The sequence below is a fragment of the Balaenoptera borealis genome, assembly GCF_965194805.1.
Source record: "Balaenoptera borealis genome assembly, contig: HAP1_SCAFFOLD_2274, whole genome shotgun sequence".
Classification (NCBI taxonomy): Eukaryota; Metazoa; Chordata; class Mammalia; order Artiodactyla; family Balaenopteridae; genus Balaenoptera; species Balaenoptera borealis.
This window is the reverse complement of record NW_028122019.1, coordinates 24,274-34,716: the sequence shown is the minus strand read 5'-3', so window position 1 is coordinate 34,716 and position 10,443 is coordinate 24,274. Positions and strand designations below refer to the sequence as shown.

The 10,443-nt window shown below is 44.9% G+C and overlaps 1 long non-coding RNA gene across 1 annotated transcript; it reads right to left on the bottom strand.

Moving 5' to 3' along the window:
• Nucleotides 1-8,136: 8,136 nt before the first annotated feature.
• On the bottom strand, nucleotides 8,137-10,009 carry LOC309622363. Its single transcript, XR_014240760.1, has 2 exons — nucleotides 9,629-10,009; nucleotides 8,137-8,371 (listed from the first exon to the last, which is right to left on the bottom strand). It is a non-coding gene; the product is annotated as an uncharacterized lncRNA (long non-coding RNA).
• Between the last annotated feature and the right edge of the window lie 434 nt (nucleotides 10,010-10,443).

The window sequence follows — 10,443 nt, the reverse complement described above, 5'->3', positions numbered from 1 at the left end:
AGGACTGTTATAAGTCCAATACAAAATGAGTCTTATTTTTAAAAACCTGAAATGTTTTACAAAGCCTAGCATTCTCATATAGGGTCCTTTCCATTCTCCCCACTTTCCCGAGAGGCCAAGAACACGTCACACCATGAACTAGGAGAGGGGGTAGAGCCCTTGCTGATGAAACACATCAACAAAGACAGAGTCTTAGCCTGCTTGCTCTCTGGACAGGATCTCGGACCACAAGGTCTTCAATCCTGGTATAAATGAAGGAAGTGAGGACAGTTCAACTGGCACTCACATAACAAGAGTTCTGAAACACCTTCCGAAGAGACTATAGCAGTAGATGAGGGAAGGGAGTGCTACAGTGTGGCAGTACAGGGGGAACGATCGGCTACAGCAGTGAAAAGTGTGGTACCGATTGGTGTGCTCTCGGCGTTCTTGTACATGTAGCATAGATGACCTCTACAGTGGCCCTCCCACCTTCCCACCTGCATTAGGTGTTCTTTTTTTTGTAATTTATGTTTATGTATTTATTTACTGTTTGAACTTATTTATTCTACGTATTTATTTTTTTGGCTGCACTGGGTCTCTCATTGCTGTGCACGGGCTTTCTCTAGTTGGCGGCTAGCGGGGGCTACTCTCGGTTGCGGTGTGCGGGCTTCTCATCGCGGTGGCTTCTCTTGTTGCGGAGCATGGGCTGTAGGCACGCGGGCTTCGGTAGTTGAGGCTCACGGGCTCTAGAATGCAGGCTCCGTCGTTGTGGCACATGCGCTTAGTTGCTGCACGGCATGTGGGATCTTCGCAGACCAGGGCTCGAACCCGTGTCCCCCGCATTGCATTGGCAGGCGGATTCTTAACCACGGCGCCACCAGGGAAGCCCTAGGTGTTCTCATATAGAGTCTAAAAACAGAGGGCACTGAGCGAAGGTAGTGGTTATTAAAGGCTCAGGATCTAAATTCTACCTGCCTCTACACCCCTTCCCAGCTGTCGATTTGACCCCATTTTTGAATGCCGACCTCATTCTTCAACTTTCTCTGGCGTTTGTTATACTCACCTTGAAAACTTGTTTCTGTGATGCGTTGAGCAGACACAGGGTGGCAGACTGCAGAGGTGGAAGCTGGTGGTCGGATATTTGTGGGCTGAATCTCCTTCAGTCCCATTCCCATTTCTGGTTGCCCAGAGGCCCGACTTCCTGTGTATGACGCCGAGCCGTAGGATTGCGGGCAGGAGCCAAGTTCTCCATACAGTAAAGACCCCAGTGTGCCTTGGTTATAGTAATATACCTGGCTTCCGTCCTGGCAGGGAAGTGACAGGCGGCTCTGCCCCTGATTTGGAATCTGAGATGGTGTTCCCTGAGCAAGGCTGGCAGAAAGCGATGGATGTAGAGGGACCATGTTCTTGGCGTCTGAAGTTTTATCATACTGGGCTGCCAGAAACATGGAGGAGGCAGCTGTGTGGCGGTCAGTGAGTGCCAGAGTAAAGTCTCCGAGTGAAGAAGAATTCTTTTCAGTGCTTGCTGTGATGTCCCACTCAAGAACACCTGGATAGGAAGCAGCTGAAGTGGAGATCTGGCTGTGGTCAGTAACTCCAGATAACATAGTCGTGCTAGAATGTTGGTAAAGGTAGGCACTACCCATGAGTGTCTGGAAAGGGGTACCAGTAGCCGATGCCGAACTGACGGCAGGGGCAGAGACTCTGGAGAAGTTGCAGACACTTCGTGTTAGGGAAGTTGCATTGCTCACCACAGGAGGAGAATGCTGCAGAGAATTTAGAGTTCCAAGTAGAGATGGATGTTGGAAATTTTCTGTAAGAACAAGAGGGTCATGAAAAACTCAGGGAGGTTGAGAAATTCTCACTACGTTTGAGGAACGGCATCATCTGAAGGTTCTTGCTATCAGGACACCTCTACTATCACTACTTCCTGAGAAACCCAAAATCAGACAGTTAATGATGGCTGTAAGGACTGAGCAGTTTTCCACTCTTCTCTATTCACTGCCTGTGCTCCCATCTTGGGCACAGACGGGCAGAAGAGCCAAGTGGTGTGGTTCAGAGATTGTTCTCTAGGCTGGAAGCAACCTTCTCCCTGCCCTGTCTTTCCCTTCAGCCTGCACTCGTATTGACTTCTATGCTATTTCCTAGACTGGAAGCATTTTAGAACTAGGAGGCCCTTAGAGAACTTCGATGTTCTCAGTCTCATTTCGTGAGTAAGGAAACTGAGGCTCAGAGAGGTCGGGTTGACTTGTTCAAGTTCTCTCATTATGTTAGTATCATTACCAGGTTTCAGAACCTAAGTATCCTGACTTCCTTGCCAGGACTCCACTCTGAGCATGATACTGCCAGAAAGCAGGAGAAATAGAACTTATAATATAGGCATTTTTTTTGTCCATTAGAAAACAGTACGGCTGTTACCATGGTCGTCTTCAGTGTCTCCCTTTGCTTGTGCAGTTCCCACGCTATTACCTAGAGGTGACGTACAGCTCAGTCCAACTGGTGAATTGAAAGAGTCATTTTTGCCCTCTTCAAGCCTGGTTTCTCATCCTACCTCAAAATGATTACCCGAAAGTGGATTTCTTAAGTGCTTTTGGAAAGGGAAGAGTTATCTGATTACTTCAGATTCCTCACCTGTAAAGTGGTTATAACACCACCACCAATAATAATAGCAGTAATAATTAATAGATGAATAAGCTGATCTATTGCGTATGATTTATATGGAGGAAGATACAATAAGTTCTAGAAAGACAAAGAAAAATCATGACAAGCATATTACGTTAACGAAAAAGAAATCCATAGATATTAATGAAAACTGGGGTATGTGGCAAGTATCGAAGCCTAATGAATTTACTAACAAATGGCATTCTGTACTATCCATGCAATATTATGAAAGTGAATTTTGCCCACTCTATTTTAGTGAATACTATTAACCAGAAGACACGATGGAGGTGATAGAGGTGAATGAATTCCTAGCCAATGCATACAGACAGAGAAGGTATGTCAGTAAAAAATGCATAACAAGCAACAGAATGCAATAAATGTGCATGTATAGGTAGCCACAACACATATAGACAAGTATTTCAATGAAAACCGGTACGAAGCAGACAGCAAAATAATAAGTGTAAAAGAGTTTCATTATTGTGCTCCTTCATATTTTTACCCAGCAAGTAAGAGGTATTAAGCCTAGGAGAAATATATATTTCAATGAATATAGCTTATATAATAAGCAGAAAGGAAGCTTAAAATGTATCAGGAAGGTTTTTGGATTTATCCTAGAACTTAGATTAGAATCATCTTCAGCATCCAAGAAGATGGCATCCCAAAACCTCAAAAAACCATCATGCCTAGAATCCAATTAAAAAAGATTTTCAAATGTAAGAAAATCCACAGGACTCCACAATATGGTTTTCGATAAATGTGGATGTTTGTTTGTTTTGTTTCTTTGGCCGCGCCGCGTGGCCCTGGCCGTGAAAGCACCGAGTCCTAAGCACTGGACCGCCAGGGAATTCCCTAAGTGGGGGGAATTAGAGATGTGGGGCTTGACTTTTTCTTCTTCTTCTTCTTCTTCTTCGGTAGCTAAGATCTACAAGCGAACGATGGCTGTTGATCAATGTGCTCTCTGTGTTAGGAAGGAAATAACTGTAAAAATGAAAAGCAGCCTTGCCTTAGAACCTACATATCACACCAAGGAAAATAGTCCTTCTGATTCAATTTAGAAGATATCACTTAAAATGTTGAATTGGTGAAATGTCTACCTAGTTTAAAAATTAGAAAGAATAAAACACTGAAAAGCAGCCCCCTAGATAACCACTGTGGTTGCTTGTTTATAGGAGGCATCATTTCTAAAACGTATTTCTAAAATGTTTATATTCAAAACTGTCAAGTGGCCAACTGTATTCAGAGAGGCAATAAAAGAAAGAAAACGGAGTATGACTTTTCTGATAAGCTGCCTTTCCTGGTGATCCCCTGTTCTGGCCTTACTTTCCTTCTTAGTCTGTTAATGTAAGGGTTTGCTACCATCAACTTGGTTTTGCCCTGCTCTGAGCAGGTTTCCCTCTGTGCTGTTTCTGCTTTAATTGAAAATCTTTGGTTCCCATCAGCATTCCATTGCAAACTCCGTTTTTCTTGAGAGCTCCTCTATGCTTTCCCTCTTCATTCTTACATTTTCTCCCATCTCTTGGTGCCTGTTGGCCTGTGCTAATGAAAACCATCCTAAACTTCCTTACGCTCGACTCTGTGCCTCCCTGTAGAGCCCAGTACTCTCCATCCTCTCTCCCTATTCTCTCTTTTCAACTAGTCGAAATCCTAGTGGAGGGAGACCATTAGAGATGAAACATCTTGGTATATATTGCTAGTTTTCTATGTCCCCTGACTTTTCTATGTTTCTGTTGAAACACTCTTGAGAAGTGTCTGATTTCGTTTTCTACATGGGTACCCTTTAAGGCTCAATACTGGAAAAGAAGGGGATCAGAGTGATCAACCCAACGTGGTATCCTAACGTAACAGTTAAGGAAAGCAACAGGCTTTGTGAGACAGCCAGTGATTTGTCCAAAGTCACACAGATAGTAAACGTCAAAGTCAAAACTGAAATTAGGTCTCCAGACGTGTAGTTCAATACTTTCCCTCATTATTCCATGCTATTTTGAATCTCCTACTCAATTTAGGGGCAAAAGAAATCGAACGCAAAACTTTCCAACGTTTCTTTTCTTACCTGACATGGTCAGAGAAGAGGAAGCATCCACTGCAGGTACCAGGGATGAGGAGACAACACTAGAGGATGTCCGAGTGGCTGCAGCTGAACGGCGCACGTGTCCAGTACAGAGGTCACTGGTTACTGGTCCAAACAGCTCCACGGAAACCCCAAGACTCTACCAAGTGGTAGTAGGTTTGGTAGGAGAGTGATGTCACAAAGCAGGCAGTTGAAAGGTATGAGAGAGCCAATAGGGAGGTCCGATCCCCAACAGGAAGGCGGGCTTGGGTGAAGAGAGTGTAGGAGAGCTAAAACAACACCTGAGTTTCTGAGCTCTGGGGAGGAAATCCTAGAAGACAGATTTACCTCCCCCAGGCTCTTCCATTAGGGAAATCATTGCAACATTTCTTACAGACGTTCATTAATACACTGAACTAAGAGTTACTTATATTCTACAGAGTATTCTATTTTATGTATCATATACTTAGAGCTATATAGATCTTCTTTAATTAATAATCCTTAGGAAGGAAAGAGCCATCTAGTTTGAACTATTACAGTTGTTCTGAAATCATATGTGTCTAATGAGTGAACTGATAGCAGCTTTTAAGGAGCCAAAGTAGGGATTAAGAAGCTCTTTTTGTAACTTGGTTCAAGAGTAGGGTGAAGTTTGTTGAGTGTACCTTGTGGAGAATGTTGTGGTCCAAGGCTCTTCTCTTTTAGTTTCTTCTCCTTGACTCCTACCTTCCTTGGGCTGGGCTAGGCTGGGGGCCAGGTTGGACTTGCGACTTAACATTTCTCTTCCGCTTTCTCTTTTTTTTTTTTCTTCCATTATGGGCATTGCTTCGAGGACAAGCCTTGATCTTGCATTGGACGTTACTTCCTGTCACCTTCCAGCAGCAGGAGTCTTCTTTTCAGTGCTTGATGCTTCACGAAATAGACTCTGCCCGTTGGCAGCAAATACCAGAGAGCTAGGAGACAGAGCTGGTTGCAGACCTTTCCTCTTCCAGCCTTTGGTTGCAATTGTTTGGCCCATAATTTGCTAGCTCTAGTTCCTTGGGCCACACAGGTATCCTGCCATCTCCAGCTCTTGTTATATGTGAGAGACATTCTGAACACTGTCCCTTTTTCTTTGCACAGAAGTATATACAGTGTGGCAGTTACTGTAATCTCCTCCGCCTTGCAAACAGCCACTCTAGAATCTTGGACCTCTAGGACTCTCTGTCTTGCATGCTTGGGGGCAAGGCCAAGCAAAATGAAGAGGAGAATAATTAGAGAAAGAGGAGGACGTTGGTGGAGAATTGGGAGCAGGTAAGGTGAAAGGGCACAGGAGAAAAGAGATGCATGTAGACTTTTTGGTTTCTGTGGGAAACAGGTTGACACACTTGGGCCTCATTTGGTATTAACAGAACAGAGAGTTAAAGATCTAAGTAGCTAGATAGTGTGCAGCAACTGCCATGAAGTCTGTACACTGAAGAGAACAGTCTCACATCTAGTTTTCATTTTGTTTTATGTCATAGTACCTTATTTATAGCATTCACTGGTGTGTTTGTAGAATACAGATGTTTTCAAATGCTCTGGTTTTGTCTACATGGTTATCTCCTTGTCCTGTTTGTAAGGAATCCAACATTGTAAGACATATTGCATGTTTTTCTCTTGACGATTGTTGACCTTGAAGCGTCATGAACTAACTTGAGCTGTTGGATTCTGTGGAGAAACGTTCAAAAGGGTCTGTGAAAAAGGCACTGTGGTGAGTCGCATTATGCACCCGAGCGTAAGGAGCAAGATATCTGCCACCAGCCCAGCTTGGCCTGGATTGCCTCTGTTTTAGTTCCCCTGGTTAGTGCTTTTCTCCCTAACCACTCTTGTGACTGTGATAATGTGAGTAAGGGCGGAGTTGCTAATGATCTATGTGTGAGGTAAGCTGGTTTGAGGGAGGAAATCTATGGACCTAGTCATTTTCCTTGGTGGTAAGCTTTCAGGGGTGCAGAGATGGATCTTCCTGGGGCCTTTTCTGGTCCCAGGAAGATATCGCATAGATGGGACCTCCCAAGACACACATTGAATCTTTAGGCCTGTTTTTCCTATTATGAGGTACGAACGAGTTTCTTCACTGATGGGGATGATGCTTATCTGAGAAGAAATTGTGAAAGGTGGTGTAGTGTAGAGGTGTGGCTTAAGCTTTTAAGTTTTCCTCCAGGTTTTTCCCCTAAGCTTCCTACTTCGGACGGCCTACTTACATGATACTAGTAGGTGATGTCCGGCTAACAACTTCCTAAATATACCTGCAAGCCAGATCAGTGTCTCTTTTCTCTGTATTCCCATGGAAATCAAGAGTCCCGCCGAATTTTCCATCGAAACAGTTGATTTGTGTTGTCTCTAGGAATTCTAAAGGGCGTACCGTTGCTTCCTAACCGGTGTCATTTGGGAGATCCGCCTCTGTACGTTCAAATGATTAATTTTGAGACTTTGCTCATGTGTGCAGTAAACCCTTGAATTCCCTAAGACCTTCCTTTCCTCCATCTCCTACCCCATTAAGCCCGCTTCAGTTCATCTCCTGAATTTCTTTGGAATCTGTCAGCCAGCTCTTCCTCAACTTCCTAATACTGAACTTGCCTGTCTGTTGCGATTAGGTCCTAACTGGTGTCCATATATCTTGTTTCCTTCCAATCCACTCTTCACACAAGAAACCTTCAAAGCAAGTTGGAACGTTGCTCATAAACATCGCTCACAAGCATTGTTTTGAGAATAGAAAACACACTGTTGGCCTTTAAGACTCTGCGTGGTCTAGAATCCTCTCTGCTTCTCTAGCCCCATCTTGTGCCACTTTTGCCCTCACTTTCTATGCTTCAGATACACTGAATTAACCTTAGTTCTCACTCATCTGACAGAAGTCAGTTCAGATACTATTTTTCACTGTGATTCCTAGCATTAAGGAATTTGATTATCAGGTTTTTTATGAGGACTATTTCATCAGGGGTACAGAAGTTCTGGCCATCTCTGGTTTTGGATATCCCTTATTTGTTGAGACCTTTGCGTTGTTTGGTTGCCTTTTGTCTGTTTTCCAGATGGGAAAACAGGAACAAGGGAAGTATAGGTTATTACTAGGTGGGGTTGAACAAGTGGAGCAGCAAACTGCAAAGCAGAAAGAAGAGGGACGTACTATAGAGGGATATGACTTCCATTCTCAAGGCGCCTGCATCCTGTGCAGGGAGACAGCCTAACATAAAATGTGCCTAACAACAAATATATTGACTTCTTACTAAAAATCTCCAGTTCATAGAACCGAGGGGTTTGTACCTTCTCCTTTAAAAGTGATAGTCCTGGGACTTCCCCGGTGGTCCCGTGGTGAAGACTCTGCGCTTCCAATGCAGCAGGCGTGGGTTCAATCCCTGGTTGGGGAGCTAAGATCCCACATGCTGCGCAGCCAAAGAAATTTTTGTCGAACGTTATACTCCTGTATTGTTGGCTTTAGTGGTTTAGATTTTGTTGTACTGTTAAGAAGATTTCAGTTTATTTACCGGGAACAAACAACACATAATGTAAAAATAGTTTCCCAGAAACGATTTCCATCATTCTCTTCTTCCCTTTCTCCCGCAGACTGGTGTTTCACCTTGACAAGTTCTCTGTCATTCCATAGGAAAGCTGTCTGGCTTGGAGGTTGCAATCCCAGGGAATTTTTCATCAGCGGGGAAGTCTCCATCACTACAGAGGAATCAAGGGAGAAGTCAGTCCCTGGTAAGTGAGATGCTCCCCCTAAACACCAACACAGCAGTCGTGTACCTTTCAAGGGGTTCAGGGGCAAGATGGGCAAGGCATTTCTACTAACTCTTCTTAAGGATCACGGACAGTGCCCTATGCTACGAGGTAAGCGGTGACTGCTGTAGTTCTTACTGGTGATCCTTTCCTGTCACTGATTCTCGGCCTTCTTTGTATTTCATAGGACTGTTGTCAGTCCAATACAAAATGAGTCTTATTTTTAAAAACCTGAAATGTTTTACAGAGCCTAGCATTCTCATATAGGGTCCTTTCCATTCTCCCCACTTTCCCGAGAGGCCAAGAACACTTCACACCATGAACTAGGAGAGGGGGTAGAGCCCTTTCTGATGAAATACATCAACAAAGACAGAGCCTTAGCCTGCTTGCTCTCTGGACAGGATCTCGGACCACAAGGTCTTCAATCCTGGTATAAATGAAGGAAGTGAGGACAGTTCAACTGGCACTCTGATAACAAGAGTTCGGAAACACCTTCCAAAGAGACTATAGCAGTAGATGAGGGAAGGGAGTGCTACAGTGTGGCAGTACAGGGGGAATGATCGGCTACAGCAGTGAAAAGTGTGGTACCGATTGGTGTGCTCTCGGGGTTCTTGTACATGTAGCATAGATGACCTCTACGGTGGCCCTCCCACCTTCCCACCTGCATTAGGTGTTCTTTTTTTTTGTAATTTATGTTTATGTATTTATTTACTGTTTGAACTTATTTATTCTACGTATTTATTTTTTTGGCTGCACTGGGTCTCTCATTGCTGTGCACGGGCTTTCTCTAGTTGGCGGCTAGCGGGGGCTACTCTCGGTTGCGGTGTGCGGGCATCTCATCGCGGTGGCTTCTCTTGTTGCGGAGCATGGGCTGTAGGCACGTGGGCTTCGGTAGTTGAGGCTCACGGGCTCTAGAATGCAGGCTCCGTCGTCGTGGCACATGCGCTTAGTTGCTGCACGGCATGTGGGATCTTCGCAGACCAGGGCTCGAACCCGTGTCCCCTGCATTGGCAGGCGCCACCAGGGAAGCCCTAGGTGTTCTCATATAGAGTCTAAAAACAGAGAGCACTGAGAGAAGGTAGTGGTTATTAAAGGCTCAGGATCTAAATTCTACCTGTCTCTACACCCCTTCCCAGCTGTCGATTTGACCCCATTTTTGAATGCTGACCTCATTGTTCAACTTTTCTCTGCCGTCTGTATACTCACCTTGAAAACTTGTTTCTGTGATGCGTTGAGCAGACACAGGGTGGCAGATTGCAGAGGTGGAAGCTGGTGGTCGGATATTTGTGGGCTGAATCTCCTTCAGTCCCATTCCCATTTCTGGTTGCCCAGAGGCCCTACTTCCTGTGTGTGACGCCGAGCCGTAGGATTGCGGGCAGGAGCCAAGTTCTCCATACAGTAAAGACCCCAGTGTGCCTTGGTTATAGTAATATACCTGGCTTCCTTCCTGGCAGGGAAGTGACAGGCGGCTATGCCCCTGCTTTGTTCGTGGGCCTCCTGATCCAGCAGTTCCCTTGGCTCTGCCCCTGTCGTCAGCTGCCCCTAGGATAACTCTGAGCCCTAGCCACTTCTCTGGTAGATTTCCCTATTCCCCCACTACAGTCACACCTGAATAAGGCAACTCAGACCTTTCAGAGATGTGTCCTGAACCTCTTGTTTTCTGAAATACCTATCTGGTGGTTGTGAGACTTAAGGCCAGCGTCCCCGAGAGACTTTTTCTATTTCTCCTAGTAAACCTAGACTCATCTTCTGTCACCTTCAACTCTACTCCAATTGTGTTCTTTCAACCCAGACCTCTGACCCTGCTTTTTACTTCTGCCATTTCATCCTCGCTCCTGCTTCCTTTCCTAAATCCATACGTCTCTTTTGGCCTTCCTAGCCCTGGGCCAAGTTCCTTCCTCTTTGCTCAGTTTTTACCCCTTTCCTTCATTCTCCCATCCAACTTTCAGTCCTTCCTTTCTCACGCCCCAGTTAGCAGCATCTGAAAATTCGAAAGGTTTGTTACTCGTCTATTAATTGTA